The following is a 20,472-nucleotide window of genomic DNA, read 5'->3' on the forward strand; positions in this document are numbered from 1 at the left end:
TACAGCTTTCTTGTTTTGGTAGGTATTGGCATGTTATACGCTATCGGTTTCTCTGTCATTTGGCACCGGGAGACTTGGCTTTGCTGACTCTGTTAGACACTGGTGGTTAACGCGGTGAATTTGGCTTTCTCACTGTACGTTTCTCCGTGAGTACATTTCTTCGTGACCCCTGTCTTCCCCAACGGGGTCGGATTATTTGCCTGGTTGCCCTTTTGTGTTTGCAGGAGACGGTGGCGCTGATGCCCTTGGTCTGGGTCAGGAAACTTTTCTCCGTCTGTCCCTTCAAAGGACTCCTGACGTGGAATTGGTGAGTTACCGTCTTGTAGCCTTTGGCGTCCTGAGCCTTCTTGATGGCGACCACGGACATGCCATTGCGCTGCTCAGCGCTCGCCGCAATCTACACAACTTTATCCAGGAAAGTATACACCAGGCAGGTAATTTTCCGAAGAGTATTTCGCTCTGTGCGAAGCATGTGCTGGTGTTTCCCGGAGTTTGTCACATTTTGGCTGCTCAGTGAGTAACAGACTCAGCCAGGAGCTCCTTATAGTGTCAGCTTACAGGGGAAAGGATTTCTGTTGTTGTGCTAAAATGTTGTTGATCATTAACTGCACCGATATAGATATGCAGAAATGTGTTACGTTGTGAATGAAGTGAAAACGGAACATTCGCAAACATTCGTCAATCCCCCATGAATGACAGTAAAAGGAATAAGCGCAGACAATACAGATCTGACACACACAGTACCAGTAATAAACCAAAATTATACGATTTGTATTCTCTCCACTGAGCTGAACAGATAGAGCTTTGACATCCATTGTCAGGTTACAATGGCAGTGGACATAAGATCACAGTCTCAGACTCACACACGTGCACACACACACACACAAACACATACACAGACACACAAGATCTGCCTCACAAAGTAATACCAAATGCAGACATTACGTGGCGATTCCTCACACAGCGCAAACCTGTGGGTGTGACCCAAGTAGCTCAGTTAGAGGCAGAAAATGTCAACCTGGACTGCAATGGCGACATCACTGGACTGCATTTGAGATATCACTGGAATGTAATGGTGACGTCATTGGTCTGTAATGGTGGAATAGCTGGACTGTAACGGTGATTCAATGAACTGGACTGTAAAAGTGACATGACTGGACTGTAATGGTGACATCATTAGACTGCTTCTGAGACATCACTGCACCTTAGAATTGACCTGAATGGACTGCAATGCTGACATGAATGGACCTTAATGCTGGCATCACTGGCCTTTAACGGCAACATGACTGGACTCTAATGCTGTCATGATTGGACCCTAATGGTGACTGAGTGTTCTGTAATGCTGACATTACTGGACTACAATGTTGACATTACTGGACTACAATGTTGACATGATTGGACTCTAATTGTGACATGATTTGACGGTAATGGTGACATGACTGAACCCCAATGGTGACTGAGTGTTCTGTAATGCTGACATTACTGGACTACAATGTTGACATTACTGGACTACAATGTTGACACGATTGGACTCTAATTGTGACATGATTTGACGGTAATGGTGACATGATTGGACTGTAATGGTGACATGACTGGATTGCAATGGTGACATGAATGCACTGCAATAGTGACATGACTGGACTGTAATGGTGACTTAAATGGATTATAATTGTGACATGACTGGACGGTAATGGTGACATGACTGGACGGTGATGGTGACATAACTGTACTGTAATGGTGACACGGCTGGACAGTAATGGTGACATGACTGGACTGTAATGGTGACATGACTGGACTGTAATGTGGACATGAATGGACTGCAATTGTGACATGACTGGACTGCAATGGTGACTTAAATGGAATGTAATTGTGACATGACTGGACGGTAATGGTGACATAACTGGACTCTAATGCTGACATTACTGGACAGTAATGGTGACATGACTGGTCTCCAATAATGACATGACGGGAATGTAACGGTGACATGACTGGACTGTAATGGTGACATAACTGGATAGTAATGTTGAAATAACTGGCCTGCAATGGTGGCATGACTGGATTGTAATGGTGACATCACTGGACTGTAATGGAGACATGAATGGACTGTAATGGCGACATGACTCCACTCTAATGGTGACATGACTGGACTCTAATGGTGACATAACTGGTCTGTGATTGTGACATGACTGGACTGTAATGGTGATATATCTGGACTGTAAAAGTGACATGACTGGACTGTAACGGTGACGTTACTGGACTTTAATGGTGACATGACTGGACTGTAATGGTGACATGACTGGACTGATATGGAGAAGGAACCGCAGCGCTTTACAATCGTGGCTGATAGTCAGGAACATGGGGTTCAGGGCAGAGGCGAGAGAGGCCATTCTGCACATGTGTGGACATGGTGGGTGGACATTGTAAAGAACTATCACACACCTGTACTCTATAGCATTTTTAATAGAGGTTGGGGCAGAGAAGAAAAGATCAAGAAATATGCAGTTTTGCTCCAGTATATCGACATTTTACAGTGGTTAATCATTAACTTATTTACATCATGCAGTTTGTGGAACACAACTATAAAACCCAGAATGCCTGGAAATAACTTATGTTGATAGACACTATAGCGACATAAAGTGTATGAAATTATGCGTGGGTTGTGATATGTGAGGGCTGTGGTGCTGCTCTCAAACTATTATGCCTCACCTAACACACACGCTTGTCAAGCTCCAATCCTCGCACTCTCTCTATTCTGAACATAATACTATCTGCTCTTATTCTATCATTAAAACTGTTTTTCTCTGCCCAGGCTAAGCTTACTTTAAAATCTACCACAATCCGTCTACATTGTAACGCTAACCCCTGCGGTAAATGATAGTTCTGGTTTCTATGTGGCGGATCGTGGTACATTATTGGTGTCACGATGCACCGAATCGGGTTACGGGAGTCAAGGATTTGACTCAGAAATGGAGACCTGTAGCTCAGTGGTTAGAGCACTCGCTTTGCAAGCGAGAGACCTGAGTTCAATTCCAGGCAGAGGGCGAAACCTCGGGCAAGTTTCCTTACTCCACACGCACAAAAAAATCCCTCCAAAACCCAAATCAATACTAAATTGGTCATTTTCAATCTACGACTCTTTGTGGGACATTGCTGTGCGTAATTGGCTGCCGCGTTCGCCCACAAATATACAGTCAATTCACTTTACAGGGTGTTCTGAGAAGCGCTTTGGGACGTCCTCCTGACGTGAAAAGCGCTATATCAAATGCAAGGATTATTATTATTATTATTTGCTTATGAGGTGCTTGATGTATAGAGAGAGCAATAGAAATGAACACAATCAGATAAGGATGGTATCACCATTGATGGTATGGGAGCAAGTGTGGTAATGGAGAGGGAAAGGCGACTGCTCCCGTATCCAACACACACAAACACACACGCACACACTCTCACTCACACTGACCCACACACACACATATTGACGTATACATAATAAAACACACAAAAGCACAGACAACGACACACACACACACAAGTACACACACACTAAAACACAAACACTCACCGACCAGCAAACGTTCACTCAAGCAAACACATGCACTGACTTCCTCCATCACAATCACACACACACACACACACTGACCCACACACGCACACACACTCACACACAAACTGGTCTATACACACACTGATCTATACACACACTGATCAGCACAAGCGCAAGCACAATTTCACACATACAGACTGAAAGATACAAAAACGCAGACTCACAAACTGACACAGAAAGTGAAACACACACGCACAGAAACCTACACATGCACATAGACATTTACATGAACTGTTCTACACACTCGCTCACACACTAATCTACGCACGGTCACGCACAGATTCGCAAATACATCTTAAAACATATAAAATCACAGACACAAAGGCACATACATTGACCTACACACTCACTCACACACACACATTGTCACATACCTACTAAAACACAAAAAAATGGATACACATACGCGTGCATACTTACACACGCTCATACACTGACCAACATACACGCACACACACACACACACATTGGCACATATTTTCTAAAACACACAAAAATACACATGCACTCACACACTGCGAAACAGAAGCACAAACATGAAATTGTACTCAATCACAAAATACACATGAAGAGAAAGATTGACACTCGCCAACTTTTTGTATTAACCGAATCACAACATCTCTCCAAACACTCTAACACCAGAGATTGGACGGACGGTGAATAGGAAAATTTACTTAATCTCTATCCTTCACCTGCACGTTTTGATGGTCAGGTTGGAGTGAGCTTTCCTCTATCTCTGACCCTAACGGGGCTTTGTGCAGACAGTGTGGCGCTTTATAGGTTTCTGTTCATCGATCAGGTTATCAGAGCCGCAAACAACTTTTGCAAATGGAATAATCTAACAATTAGAAGGAAAGGAAAAGTCACCACTTTGCTGAGCTCCTCCCTGAATTTCGTCTGAGTAGCCGCGTAAATACAAGTGTTTGTGCAGGAACTCAAAAGCTGCAGCATGTAACCAGTGTGCAAGGTCATATACATCGGGTCATCAGGGCTTGTAACGTCATATGTTTCAGAAATCCTCCAATACAAGAAATATAGAACATATGTCATCCATAATAATATAAAACTGGTGGAAATAGCAAACAGTAAAACGATGGATTTTTTTCGGTTCTTCATCTCCGGATCACTGTCACTCTTTCCTCTATTCTTGTCGCTAATGCTGTGTCCCCGCAATCTATTGCGGGCTCTACTGGCCACCAGTATGTGCCTGACAGTCAGGGGGTTGAGCAGCAAAATCATAACGAATGGGAGAATTGGGGTTAAAATATAATTAATTGTGTCAAACGCTGCCCAAGTTGGAGAAGTGAAATAGCTTGCTTTAGGTTCACAACCCCACGGTATATCGTTAATTATGTGCTTTGGTTCAACTATAAAACCCCAGGGAATGTTTATCACAACGCACAGCGCACTCAATAGCGCTATAACTGTAACAGAAGTTTTTTCTGAACAATATTTTGTTTTCAGATTTTGGCAACAAATGGCCACATATCGATCAAAGGTGAAAGCCACAGTTAACCAGACAGAGATTGACGTTGTAGAAGCAGCCAGTATTATAAGGAGCGCACAAATAGGTGTGATGGACAGGAATGAATTCGGGAAATGAGGAAGAATTACTCGATAGAAAACCACTGATGTGATAATCACGAACAGATCTGCTGTGGACATGGCCACCAGATAGCGAGAGATACATTTGGAGAGTCCACACCGCCCACGAGACAGGATTACAATCGACACCAGGTTTGCTGGAGAGAGAGAGAGAGAGACAGAGAAATGCCCATCACAACAATACAACAACTTGCATTTACTTAGCAAGTCGCTTCAATCAATAAAGTATCAAGAAATCGAAAGCAGTGACTCGCTGAATGAAGAACAGTTGACTTTCTCTCCCACCTCAAAATCTAACCTAATGGATTCGATGTGTGATCGCACAAAACCTGACTCGCAAATGCCTGACATGCAAAGGTACCAAAACAGGGAAAGAGAGAGACAGGTATCGATACACGCAGACAGATAGATACAGAGACAAACAGACAGAGAGAGAGATAGATGCAACAATCACTTGGATTTATATAGAGCCCTTCAAGCGACTTGGAGCACTTGATACGAACTCGTACAGAGATAACGCGCAAGTTAGAGACAGACAATGGCAGAAGCTGTTAGAACAGAAGCAAAGAGAGATATCTTGTCAGGGATTCTATCATTATTTTAAAATTTGTATGATTTTTACATTGCCCGTTTAGAGTCTGTATCGTAACTGAAATGGAGTGAAACTGCATTAAAATGATACAGTTTTAATGCAGGGTTTCTATACTCCTACGGGTTGTGTTTCTCGATCGGAAACACATAAATGTTGCTTGTGCCCTCGAACGCTGTTTCGCTGTGTTTATGTGGTCTGTCCCGGACGTAAAGACAGAAAAACAAATTCAGCAGAAATTGTCAATCATTTCTAAAAGGATAACAGAAGAGCGATTCACTGACACAGACAGACACAGAGAGACGCAAAAACAATGCGCAAAAAAGAATCATCGTTATCAGAAAGAATGAGAGAGAGAGACCGGTGGAGAAAGAAACACAATCATGGACAGCGTGAGAGAGAGATTCAAAGAGAGAGAGAGAGGGAAACACAAACGCACGCAGCGAGAAACACCCAGACACAGAGAGAGATACACACCCAGATAGAGAAACAGAGACACAGACAGAAAAATATACGCACAGAGACAGAAAGAGGCACAGCAGACAGCACGAGAGAAATACACATGAAGTCATACATAATTACTGAGCAATGCAGTGACAGAGAAATCAGAGAATCACAGCGATAGCGACACGCACGGACTGACAGAGTGTTAAACAGATATACAGAGATGGATTCAGATACAGAGATATCAACTGACAGGGCGATATACATAGAAAATATCACACAAACAGACAGAGAGATGGAGAGATCCTCATAGACAGACCTACATAGGTAGAGAGAGACACACATATTTATATAGTGTGGGATACAAAACTACATGCAGACAAAGAAAGGTACAGACATACACGCAGACATAGAGAGAGAGAGAGAGAGAGAGAGAGAGGGTGAGAGAGAAAGAGCCAGAGAGAGAGAGAGTAAAAGACAGGCAGAGACACACAGAGGTAGATTTCGCATCGCTGTAGGTATTATAGTTTAACAATTTGGATTATTTTTTACTGCCTATCTACAGGTTGAATTGTTTATCAAATAAAGGTACACAATTCTAAACATATGATTTCTATATAATTCTTACAGGTTATGTTTCGGAAAGACAATCATAAACTGTTGCATATGTGGCTGTCATCCGGCCCTCATTAATTATAAAATTATTAATAATAATTAATAGAAATGCTTGCGTTCGATGCAACGCTTTAACGTTTCGTTGTGAGGTCTAAAATAGGTTCACAAAATAACCTGAAAGTGAATTAACTGTATATTTTGTGGGCGAAATGCGGCAGCCAAACGCACAGAGTTTTACAATTTAAAATTGTGGGTAAATTGCCAGGAAACAACACAGGCCAAAAGCTTCGACTATCACGGTTCGGACCCTCAGCTCAATGTAATGTTGTGGTCTTCAATCCGCAAACTTATAACTGAGAGGTAAGAACACTAATAAATGAGTCAAACGTATGGATAATCATTGGCTAAACCCACAGTTTAAAATAATAAAACCAGTGGCGATTTTTCCCTCTGTGTAATATATAATTATGATAGTAATTTTACTTGCATTTGATATGACACTTTTTACTTGTTATAGACATATCAAAATGCTTCACTTGATATATCCATTTACCGAGCAGTAAGCAGACACCCGGTTGTTAGTCAATTGGTAGTTCACATTTCCTAGGATAATAATCATTAAAATAAACATCTGGCCGCCAAATCCATGGTTGTTTGTGGTATATTGCAATGGCAAATGGCTGCCGAGTTTAATCTATCGGTGTAAAGACAATTCTCTGTGCACTATATTCTCTGCAGCACTTTGCGTTGTATGGAATACATACAAAGTGCAATATTAAATATGAGGAATATTATTATTTTTGTAAAGTGACTTGACTGTACGTTTGTGGATGAATCGCGGCAGTCAATTCCAAACAAAAATGTCTCACAGACTCACTTGGATTTTTTGTACGGATTACTATCTCCATTTCGCAACATTTCGCACTCCCGGGAATTGAACCCTGGTCTCTCGCTTGCGATGTTATTGCTCTTACCACCGACCGACAGGAATCCATTAATATATATATATTAATAGTACGGTACAGACTGACTAACATTTGAGGCATCGCCACCTTTCGGCGTCCAAACATCCCAAAGCATTTGAGTTTACTGAAAAGCCTATTTGCTGGCAATCGCGGCAATTAAAAGCAAACAAACAGATATAAAGTAAATTATGAAGCATATCGCGAAGTTTTTTGCAAGTAGTTGTTGCCCAACAACCTCCAAACAAATCCCCCTTTCTTTTATTGTGCCACAGGATCTTTGATATCTGAAGGATCAAGTAGGACTTTACTTGTTAAATACATATACAAATCGCGGCACCTACAGCAAAGATCAACGGGTCGGGGTCTGCAAACCACATCTTTCTGATTCAGAGGAGAAAGTGCTACCAACTGAGTCAGACTGCAAACTTTACTGCAAACGAGTGTAACTAACGATTAAGTTAAACAACTTGCCAGGAACTCCAAAGGCAGCGAGAACCGGATAGTAAATGTTTTGTATCCTGTGTGTTAGCGCAATTGTCATCTTCGCAGAGAACCGATGGTCCCTCCGCTCGGTACAGACAAGAGATCAGAATAACTATATGAGATTGAAGAGCGAAAAACACAGCCTGATTTATACCAACGTGAACGCTTGACTCAGAAGGTTTATTACATGATGACGAACGAGATTCAGCCATGTGGAAAACATGTGCTCTCCCTGAGCGGTGCAACTTACGTAAATTAATTATTTTTAGCAACTTGTTATGGCATCCATGCGGAATCCTATCGCCACGGTTTCGACATCGAGAAGCCACCCTGCATTCAGTATACTATGTAAATGCTGTTTGCTGTTATTAAACTATCCAAACCAGAAACAGTGGTCAACGTATGTAGCCATTTACAAATTATTATATGTAATAATAATAATAATAATGTAAACCACACAGTGTCTGAAATTTAAGGCACACTCTCTCCCTGGAGACTCGCACTCACCTTAAACTAATTCTGGAGTGTGTTACGAACAGGATGACAAGAAACAAGGCTTTGGGACCCAAGTGAAGGCATTGTTGTAGATTATCGACCTACGAGGAAATGTTTCAGAATAATAATCCCATTGTAATAATAATGATCCTTGACTTTTGTAAAGGCATGAGGTCTTGGAGACTTCTCGAAACGCTTCGCAAATATACTGTAAAGTGAATTGACTCTTTATTTTGTGGGCGAAATAATGCCAACAAGAATTCCCTACATTCAATAGATTGTGGTATCAATTGAGTTTCAGCTGCTAAATATTAGGATGTGAGCTTGGATTAGTTGCAGGATTCTCACCTCTTGAATCAGCATTTTGTGTATTCAATCCCCAATCTGGGACAATCCAATCAAGTGCTGGATCCCTCTCTCTCCCTCTCGCGTCTGTTTCTCCCTCCCTTTGTCTGCATCCATGTCTGTCTTTGTCTGTGTGTATGTCCCTCTGTCTGTGTTTCGGATAGATTATAATGGATATCCAATTGTTTGACCAGAGACCAGAGGATGTTAAAACGAAGAATGTCATCAGACTGGGAAAATATTATTAGGGGAGTTCAATAAGGATTTGCTTTCGGAAATCTGTTGTTTAATATTTGAAATATCTGGAACGAGGAGTCACGAGCACAGTGGCTACGTTTACATGTGACAATTACATAATGAAGGTAGTAGGTTGCAAATCTGAACATGATAGGTGACAGTAGGATTTTGAGCAAGGTTTGGAATTGGCCAGAACATTGGTAGATGAAACTCAGTGTGGAGAAATGTAAGGAACATCATAGGGAACAAAATAGCGATTACTGAAAGCAAGGAAAATAACATGTATGGAGAAGAAAATGGAGCTGGGGTTTCTGTCTGACAATAAACTGAATCTCATGCAACAATGCTCTGTGGCAATGAGAAAAGCAAACCAGATTTTGGGATGTATCAAAAGATCAATACCAAGCCGCAACAGTAGGGTGATCACGCCACTCCACAAATTATTGGTGAGACAATACTTCGAGTACTATGCCCAGTTCCGTTCGATGCATTACCAAAAGGATGTTGGGTGAGTCGAGAGGATAAAGAGGAGGGTGACCAAAATCATAGAATCACAGAATCGTAAGGCACAAAAAGAGGCCATTCGGCCCATCGAGTTTCTGCCGACTCTTTGAATACAGCAATGTAATATCAATCCCATTCCCCAGCCCTTTCCCCATAAGCCTGCAAACGCGTCCTCCTCAAATAGCCGTCCACCGCGTTTTTAAAATTAGTTATCGAATTGGCCTCGACCGCCCTTTCAGGCAATGCTTTCCAGATTCGAACAACTCGCTGCGTGAAAACAATTCTTCTCACATCCCCTCTGCTTCTTTTAGATAGTATTTTGATTCTGTGACCTCCAGTCATTGACACACCCACCAGTGGAAACAGTTTTTTCTATTTCTAACCTATCAAATCCCCTCATGATTGTGAAGAGCTCTACTAGCTCTTCTCGTAACCTTCTCTGCTCCAATTAGAATAAACACAGCCTCTCTATCCTTCCTCATAATAAAGGTATCTCATTCTTGGTGCCATCCTGGTAAATCTCCTCTGCACCATTTCCAATGCCTTAACATCCTTCCCTTAGTGTGGTGCCCAGAGCTGGGCGCAGTATTCATACTGAGGCCTTAGCTATAATTTATATAGTTTAATCATAGCCTCCTCACCCTTGTACTCTATGCCACTATTTATGAAGCCTAGAATACCATTTGCCCTTTTTGCAGCCTTATCTACCTGTCCTGCCACCTTCAAGGATTCACTTACCTGCACCTCTAGGTCTCTCTGTTCCTTTACCCCCTTAAGATTGAATTACCAGCCTGTATTGCCTCCCCTCATTCTTTCTACGAAAATGCATTACTTCGCATTTCTCTGCACAGAAACTCAACTGCTATGTGTCTGCCCATTTTAACATTCTTTCTTTGTCTTCCTGTAAATGGCTCCTCTCCTTCTCACTGTTTGCCACCCTTCCTAACTTTGCGTCGTCCACAAACTTGGAAATAGTACTTGCTATACCCAACTGCACATAATTTATGTACATTAAGAAGAGCAGTGGTCCGAATACCGATCCCTGAGGAACGCCACTGTAAACTTCCATCCAGTCAGAAAAGCTTATGGGCTGACCAATCACTGATTCTGTTAATTTGACACTGACATTTGTGTACATTATTGACCTGGGTGTTATATTTTTTGATAATTCAAATGACAACGTTTATATTTCTTATTAAGTGAAGAATTTTCAAAGTCCGTGTGGATTAATAACACTAAGTTGGTTGTGAGGGTGTGTGAGAGAGGGTATGCGAGTGTGTGCGTGAGACGTTTGTGTGTGAGCGTATGAAAATATAACAATAATCCTTGCAGAGTATGTCTTGAGAAGTGTGTGAGCGACGGTGTGTGTGCCTGACACTGTGTGTGAAATATGTTTCATAGTGTGGGGGAATGTGAGGGATTGCGTGAAACACACCAACTGCTCCCTTGACCCCATCCCCACTCCACTACTTATCTCCCAGCTCCCAGCTCCACCTCCTTGCCCCATATATCACAGACATCGTCAACCTGTCCTTCTCCTCTGGCTCTGTTCCCATTCCCTTAAAAACTGCCAGCATCACTCCCACCTTGAAAAAATCCCTCCTTTGATGCGTGACAGTTATAAAGCTACTGGCCCATCTCCAACCTCCCATTCCTGTCATTCAGAACTCTGCAGCTCGTGTACTGTCGCGCAACAGGCTTCGGGACCACATCACTCCCACCCTCGCTCGCCTCCACTGGCTCCCCATCCCCCAGAGGATTGAATTCAAGATCCTCATCCTCACCTACAAGGCCATTCACGGCCTTGCTCCCTCCTACCTCTCCAACCTACTATCCCCCTACCTACCTGCCCGTACCCTCCGTTCCTCCGGCTCCGGTCTGCTCCACGTCTCCCGCCCCAACCGCCCTACCATCGGTGGTCGGGCCTTCAGCCTCTCAGCCCCGAGGCTCTGGAACTCTATCCCCCAGTGCCTTCGCCGCTTCCTCCCTCTCCTCCTTCAAGGCCGGTCTCAAAACCTTTCTCTTTGACCGAGCCTTCAGCTCCGCTCTCGACTCTCTTCCCCCTCCTCGCTCTCTCCCTTCCCTCCCCTCACCCTGACCATTTCCCCCCTGCTCGCTCCCTCCCTTCCCTCCCCGCACCCTGACCATTTCCCGCCTGCTCGGGTCATGACCCAACTGTGCAGCGCATTGGGTCGTCCTCCTGACGTGAAAGGCGCTTTATAAATGGAATCTTGTTGTTGTTGTTGTTGTTGTTCCTGTCCAAGTTCCTGGATCGACTTGTCGCCTCCCAGCTGCGCTCTTTCCTATCCAATCATTCATTATTCGAAACCCTTCAGTCGGGTTTCCGTGCTGCCCATAGCACAGAAACTGCCCTGGTCAAGTTCACTAATGACATCCTGACCATCTGTGACCAGGGCTCCCTCTGACTCCTCGTCCTCCTCGACCTATCGGCAGCATTCGATACGGTCGACCATGCTATCCTCCTCCACCGCTTGTACTCCAACCTAAACCTTCAAAGCCATGTCCTTGAGTGGTTTAGGTGGTACCTCATCCACCGTCTTCACTTTGTTTCCACGAATGGATTTTCGTCCAGCCACCGCACTCTCTCGTGCGGTGTCCCTCAGGGATCTGTCCTCGGTCCCCTCCTCTTCACCCTCTATATGCTCTCCCTGTGGTGACATCATCCGCAGACATGGGGTTAACTCCCACATGTATGCGGATGACACCCAACTCTACCTTTCCTCCTCTACCCTCAACTCCACGACCACCGATGTCCTGACAGCTGCCTGTCCGACATCGAGTCCTGGACGAGAGATAACTATTTCCAGCTCATCGTTCGCAAAACTGAAGCCCTCCTGATTGGCTCACGTCAACACCTCCGCACGTCAGGAGCTGACAGCATCAGCATCCAAGGCCGCACTCTCCCCCTCTCAAAGCCGGTCAGGAACCTCGGGGTTCTGTTGGACCCTGAGCTGTCCTTTCTCCCTCATATCCGCGCCACAACTGGCACCGCTTTCCATCACCTCCGGAATATTGCCAGTCTATGGCACAACCTCACCCCTCACGCTGCTGAAACTCTGGTCCACGCCTTTATCACTTCAAGTCTGGACTATGGGAACTCTCTACTCGCCGGCCTTCCCGGCACCTCCCTCCACAAGCTGCAGCTCATTCAGAACACTGCAGCTCGGGTACGGTCAGGCACACGGTTTCCTGACCACATCACTCACACCCTCGCTCGCCTTCACTGGCTTCCCATCCTCTAGAGGATCGAATTCAAGATCCTCATCCTCAACTACAAGGCCATTCACGGACTTGCTCTCTCTTAACTCTCCGACCTACTATCCCCCTATCTGCCTGCCCGTAGCTTCCGTTCCTGTGGCTCCGGTATGCTCCACCTCCCCCTCACCGAACGCCCTACCAGCTGTGGCCGTGCCTTCAGGCTCTCAGATCCTAGGCTCTAGAAATCCATCCTCCAGTGCCTTCGCCTTGCCTCCTCCACTTCCTCCTTCAAGGCCGGTCTCCAGACCTTTCTCTTTGACTTTGCTTTCAGCTCCCCTCTCGACTCTCTACCACCTCCTCACACCCTCCCTTCCTTCCCCTCATCCTGACCATTTCTTCCCTGCCCGGATCCTGACCCGACTGTCCAGCCCCTTCGTACGTCCTCCCGACGTGAAAGGCGCTCTATAAATGGAATCTTGTTGTTGTTGTTTTTGCTGGGAATTACTTCCCTCCAGTCAACAAAGCAACCCTTGAGCCCTGCCCTGTGCCTTGTGTCTCCCAGCCAGTTCTGTATACATGCTGTCACTGTCCCTTTAGTTCCGTGTGTTTGTGTCTATCGTACATGTCTCTTATGTGGGAATTTATGAAACACCATTTGAAAATCAAAATAAATAATATCAACTGCACTACCTTCATTCGCGCTATCTGTAGCTTCATCAAAGCATTCCATCAGGTTTGAACAGATTAATTTCTTGGAACACAGTACGCTGTTTGGGAAATGACATGTCCAGCGACTGCCAGGAAGGTGCAGGTTAAGGTGGACGGATCTTGAAATTATTTAGTCTAGCAATTCGCATGTTATATTCCTAATTACTGTCGAAGTGTCGAACAGCTTTGCAAGTCATTCGCTGTACAAAGCCGTATATTATATTGCAGTTTCGTATTCTCTCTGTTCTGCGAGGTCATTGCTGGAAGCTATCTCCAGAATCGTTGGGTTTATTATTTCCAAACAATATCAGTTTATTTCTACTGTCGCTCCCTTACAAATAATTGACGGGTGGACATGTATTGTTTGGAAACTGGCAATATTTACAATAGACCGACAATATACCAATGAACGACGATTTCACCCGGTGAAAGACGAGCTGTTCCATTGCAATGCAATCGGAATTTGAATGCGGGTTAGTGGATGTGTTGGTACAGATAGATCCCAAGAACAAATCTTCAAATGTTATGTATGAATTTCCTATTTAAAACACCGATATTGCCTACTTGTGCTGGCACCGTCACTACTAGCTTCCAGAATATACAACAACAGCATTGACACAGCGTCTTTCTCGCGGGGTTGCTTCCAAAATATTTCACATATATCCTTAGGACATACATCAACAGCAAACAACAACACGTACACAATTCGTGTGTGTGTCTCTCTATATATCTGTGTGAGTGAGTCTGGGTGTGTCTCTCTGTATTTTTGTCAGTGTTTTTATACGTATTTGTCCTCTCTTTATAGCTGTGTGAGTGTGGTGTGTATCTCGCTCTCTGTTTGCGTGTCATTGTGAGTTTCTCTCTCAATGAAGATGTGTGAGTTTGTCTGTGTACGTCTCTCTCTCTGTATCCAGGTAGTTGTGTCCGTGTCTCTTTCTGTATCTGTGGATTTTGTCTGTGTCTCACTCTGTATCTGTTTATCTGTTTGTCTGTGTCTCTCTCCCTGTATGTGTATGTCTCTGTTTGTACGTATCTCTCCCAATGTCTCTGTCTTCCTATCTTTCATTGTCTCTCTGAGGTTCTCTCCATGTATGTGTGCGTGTGTGTCTCTATGTGTGTATTTGTGTGTGTGTGTGTGCGTGAGAGAGAGCGAGAGAGAGAGAGAGTGAGTGTGTACCTCTCTCACTATCTATCTCTATGTGGCTTGGGTCGTCCTCCCAACGTGAAAGGCACTATAAAAATGTATTGTTTGTTGTTATTGTTGTTGTATGTATGTGGGTGACTCTCCGTCCATGTGAGCGTGTATCACTCATTCTCTCTCTCTCTCTCTGTCTATCGCTCTCTAATTGTGTGAGTAGTGTGTGTTAGTGACTGCGCATGTGACTCTCTGTGTGTGTCCGTGTGAGTGTGCGTGTCTGTGCGTATGTATCGTTCCCATTGGGTCCGTGTTGTGTGTGTGTCTGTGTTTGTCTGTCTCTATCTGTGTGAGTGTGTGTGTGTGCTTCTGTATGTGTGTGTAAATGTCTCTGTGCGAATATGTGAAGCTGACGCTGGCCTGTGCATTGACATGTCTAATTGAGGCCGGCTTTATGCTAACAGTTTTGCGTGGATTTGGAGCTGTTAAATGATGTGCTCGAGTGACTCGTGGGTGGGTGTTGGGATGGGGGGTGTGGGGTGTTGACTGTGATTTATAAGCAACCTGTGACTGTATTTCTCATTACAGACTTGTGCCTTTCGCTGTCACTCCGTGTTTGGGAATCTTTGTCTCTTTGTCACTCGCTGTCTGTCTGTGTCTTTGCCAGTCTCAAAATTTCGTTCTCACCATCTTTCTCTCTTGTTTGTGTGTGTATCTGTGCGTTTGCCTGTGGGAGCCTATCATTCACACTATCACTGTTAGTGTGAGACTCTGCCTCCATCTCCAACTTTCTCTTTGTATTTGTGTGTGTGTCTTTCACAGACTCGACCTTGTCTCTCTCTTTGTGTACTTTGCTGAGTCAGTCTGTCCCTCTGTGGGGTTGTCTGTCTGTGAGTTTGTGTGTGTGTCTGTGTGTGTTCGTCTTTCGCTCTCTATTCTTGTTTCTGCGTCTCCCTGGCTGTGTGTGTGTGTGTGTGTGTGTCTCTCTCCCTTTCTCTCCGTCCATTTGTCTGTGTCTCTTTGTCTGTCTCTGTGTGTATGTGTGTTTGTGTGTGTGTCTCGATTTCTCTCCCTGTTTCTCTGTCAGTGTCAGAGCCTCTTTCTGTTTCTCTCTTCCTGCACGCATGTCTCTCCAGGACGTTGTGTGTGAGTGGAGGGGCTTAAGTGCTGAGCGGAGACTCTCTGCCTGTCTCCCTGGTCTCCCATCTGTTCCAGTTCCCATTCCGCGACACACTCAGACGAACGAATCCCCCCGTCACCCGCCCACGGCACCACCACTCTCGCCCTGACCGCCAGCGAATTGAGCCGTGTTAGCCGCGGACACTCTCTCCTCCCGCGATTACCCTGATCGCCAGCCCTGACTCTTGCACAGGTCGTGCCCATCCACACACACCTGCTGGCCACCACCTCGGGCACGGCCGCCGACTGCGCCTCGTGGCTCCGCTGGTGGGCTGGTGAGTGCCGCCTGCGGCAGCTGAGAGACGGGCGTTTGCCGGGAGCCCGAGCGGCGTCTGGGCTCCTATCAGCGGCTTTGTCCCGGCATTACCGCGCACACACCGATCTGTGCCTCTGGGTGGGACCGGGGCTGAGCAGAGGTCTGGTAGGTGTGTCACGACGGGACGCGGCTGAACGGAGAGGTGCTCTCCGTGGGCTCCGGTTCGCCCTATGCCTATGGCGTGTTGGACAGTGGGTATCGCCGAGATATGCCCACGTCAGAGGCACTGGCTCTAGCCCGGACTGCGGTGTCTCACGCTGCTCATCGCGATGCCTACTCTGGTGGCTGTGTGGATGTGTATACCGTAGGGGAGAGAGGCTGGGAGAGAGTGGGCAGGAGAGACGTGCATTGTGAGTGCGAGGGAGTGTGTGTGTGCGAGAGAGAGAGAGACAGTGTGTGAGACAGAGATAGAGAGGTCATGTGTGGGAGACTGTGTGAGAACGTGTGTGACAGAGAGAGAGAGTGAGGGATGCTGTGTGAGAGAGCAGTGTGAAGAGAGAAGGTGTGAAAGTGAGCTGATGTGCTTTGAAAGAGTGGGTGAATGAAGAGAGTGGGTGAGAGAGATTGTGAGGTGAGGGGTGTGTGTACTTTGTGAGAGATACAGCGTGTGAAGCAGCTTGTTTTATTATTTATTTATTAGTGAGAGTAAGAGAGTGAGTATGTGGGGAGAGAGAATGAGTATGTGAGAGAGAATTGTATGTGAGAGAATTTTGTGAGGGACTCTTTATTTGTGAGAGAAAGAGTGTGAGTGAGAGAAAGATGCAGAGTGAAATAGAGTGTGAGTTAAAGTGAGAGAGACAGTATCTGAGGTCTGTGGCGAAGAGGTAGTGTGAATATGTGAAAGGTTTAGAGAGGGCAATTGTGAAATTGTTAGCGAGAGAGAGTGCTTATGATTAATGAGAGAGCAAGTGTGAGAGAGTGCCCGTGTAAATATGTGAACGTAAGAGCGAGTATATTTCTGATAGCAAAACGATAGTGAGTAGGCGTGAAAGTGGGGAAAAGTAAGTCTGAGACTGCCCGAGTGAGAGGTGTAGAAATTGAGTCGGATACTGAGCAACAGTACAGAGAGGGAGCCAGTGTGCGTGAGAGAGAGAGTGATCAAAATCCAGAGTCTGTGGGAGACAGCGAAAGAGATGGAAGGAGAGAATGAGACACCAAGCAACAGAGAGAGAGACCGAGCGAGAGAAGTGAGAGTGACACCGAGCAATAGAGTGGAGGTGAGTGATCGGGTGGGAGGGGACTTATAAGTCCTTAAATTTTTTTAAAATATCTGCTTTGTGTGTCTTTGTTATTGTGCAAAGTTGTCCAGGATAACATAATATTGTAAACAGTCTCACACTGTGTGTGTGTTTGTGTGCGTCACTTTCTGTGTCTACATAAGTGTGTTTGTCTCTTGCTCTATGTGTCTATTTGTGTCTTTCAATGGTTCTCTCCGAGTGTCGGTCTTTTAACTGTATATGTGTGCGTGTATGTGTGTGTCATTCTCTCTGTGTCTTTGTCTCTCTGTCTCTGTCCCTCTGCCACTCTCTCCACCCCCCCCCCCCCCCCCCATTTCTCTCTCTCTCTCTCTCTCCCTCTCTCTCTCTCTCTCTCTCTGTTTGTGTGAATGTGTGAAGCTGACGCTGACCTGATGCAATGAACTGAGTCGGGCTTTATACTGACTGCATGGCATATTTTGCGAGTTGTTGGAGCATGTGCAGTGTGTCTTTCTGTCCGTCTGCCTCTCTCTCTCTCTCTCTCTCTCTCTCGCTCTTTCTCTCTATTTCTCTCTCTCACTTTCTCTGCATGTGTGTCTCTCTTGCTCGCTCACTGTGTGTGTTTCTGTCTGTCTACCGTCATCTGTGTGCTTGAATTTCTGCGTGTGTGTGATGAGGTGTCTTTCTCTGAGAGACTGTGTGCATCTCTGTTTGTGAGTCTGTGTGTGTTTCTCTGCATGTCTTCGTCTACGCGTGTCTCTGTTTGTGTGTGACTGCGGTTGTACCTTCTCTGTCTTTCTCTCTCAGTGTCTAACTCTCGCTCTCACTTTCGCTGCTTCTCTGTGTCTTTGTCTCTGTGTCTTCCTCTCTGTGTTTCTGTCCCGATGTTTCTCTCCCTCTCTCTCTGTAGTTGTGTGAGTGGGTGTAGCTGACGCTGACCTTGGCAATGAACTGAGTCGGGCTGTATGCTGACTGCTTGGCATAATTTGGGAGCTGTTGGAGCATTTTCAGTGGCGTGATGGGGGTTTAAACAAGGTATCACTCAATATTGACACACGTTTCTCTCACTCACTAACTGTGTGTCTGTATCTCTTTCAAGATCTGCTGAACTGAGTTTCCTTCTCTCTCTAACTCTCTGTGTATCCATTTCTCTTTTTCTTTGTGTGCGTTTGTGTCTTTTCTGTCTGTCCACCTCTCTCTCCCCTTCTCTCTCTCTCTCTGTCTCTCTCACACACACTCTCACTTTCTCTGCATGTGTGTCTCTCTTGCTCGCTAACTGTGTTTGTTTCTTTCTGTCTGTGCGTGGATTGTTGTGTGTATGTTCTTCGGTGTCTTTCTCTGAGAGTCTGTATGCTTCAGTGTTTGTGAGTCTGTGTCTCTGTGTGTGTTTCTGTATGTGTCTTTGTGCGCGTGTGTCTGTATTTGTGTGTGTGACTGCTGTTGTTCTCTCTGTCTCTCTCTCTCAGTTTCTAACTCACTCACTCTCGCTCCTCCTGATATCGTCACACATTCCACGCTGTTCCCGGTCTCTCTTCTCTGCGGAACTCGGAGTCCATGATCTTGCAATGTGCTTCCGACCAGATGGGCGCCATACACATTTGAATTGTGTTGCTGTACATAATTCTGTTATTGGTGACCCTCAAAAGAAAACTTCCCGCACATTAAGACACTGTCAACAGGTCTTCTAATCAGGATCCGGTCATTTGCACGGATATATGGTTTATGATTACATTCCCTGTGATCGGTACACTGCTCAATGGTATCACTTCCCTGATGTAGTTACAAATCAGTTTCCCATATTTTCCTCAAGATGTGACCACTGAACTCGGATTTGAATCACTTGGTGGAAAAACGAATGACTTTATAATCAGAGCCTGAAACAAACGCAAAGATTATTATCTTTATTCTTATTCCAACAAAGGCAAGGAGTATTATAATTATATCTCGTGTTAAGTGACACTCAGTCGGAAACAAAGAAAATAAGTAAAAATGCTGCTTCGTATTCAATTTACATCATTGTAGTGCTTTGAAGATACTGAGGCCGTGTGTCTCAAATATGTGAAGCGCTTTGAGACACCTTGAGAACCTGATAAGGCGCTAAATCCATGCAAATAATACTAACGTTGTATTGCAAAATATGCAATAAGAGGAGAAAGACCAAATAAACACCTGAATTTATTAAGTTTACAATTAGCAAATAAACTTTTTGCCTTTTAGAAACAATCATAAATTTGTTTAAATTATGGAATATTCTGTCAACTTTTAATAATATTTTAACGTTGAAATCACTTGGTAAATCATTTACATTTGTAGAATTGTCTCTAATTGATGATTATTTAAAAATCTACTTTGTTCGTCGTATCCGACCTTGAAACTTTCAGACAAGTCTGATCACATATAGAAATAAAATACAACATACTCCAAATTTAAATTTCTTGAGCGCCTTTTCCTAAGGGTTTAGAACCCGATGTAAGGGGGTCGAATGGGATCAGTGATGCTCGACGGCAAACAGGGTCGGAGGGTACGTTCGGAGAGGTGCGTCTTGCGTCGTGCACGAAAGGGAAAGGGAAACGATCACATAGAGGTTCCACAGATCAGACATTATTCCTCAAGCAGAAAATAATTCGGAATCAAAATGTCGAGCAACTTCAAGTTATTTGCAAATGCCATATGCAGATGCAATCACATTATTTCGCCCGTTGCTTCTGGCCAGCGGACCATTAGATCAAACGAGTGATTCAATTCACAACTGTTTCTGCAAACTGTGTCCAAATGGCCGAGTGGCCTTTGGCCCTACATTCAGGGCGTTGTTTCAATTGGAGGCGTGTGTTTG

General features: G+C 44.8%; 1 pseudogene; it reads left to right on the top strand.

The window, feature by feature from the left end:
* Window positions 1–365: 365 nt before the first annotated feature.
* Window positions 366–16,793, top strand: LOC103172703 (annotated as a pseudogene).
* The last annotated feature ends 3,679 nt before the right edge of the window (window positions 16,794–20,472 follow it).

This window comes from Callorhinchus milii, unplaced genomic scaffold (assembly GCF_018977255.1).
Source record: "Callorhinchus milii isolate IMCB2004 unplaced genomic scaffold, IMCB_Cmil_1.0 Scaffold1087, whole genome shotgun sequence".
In the NCBI taxonomy this organism is placed as follows: Eukaryota; Metazoa; Chordata; class Chondrichthyes; order Chimaeriformes; family Callorhinchidae; genus Callorhinchus; species Callorhinchus milii.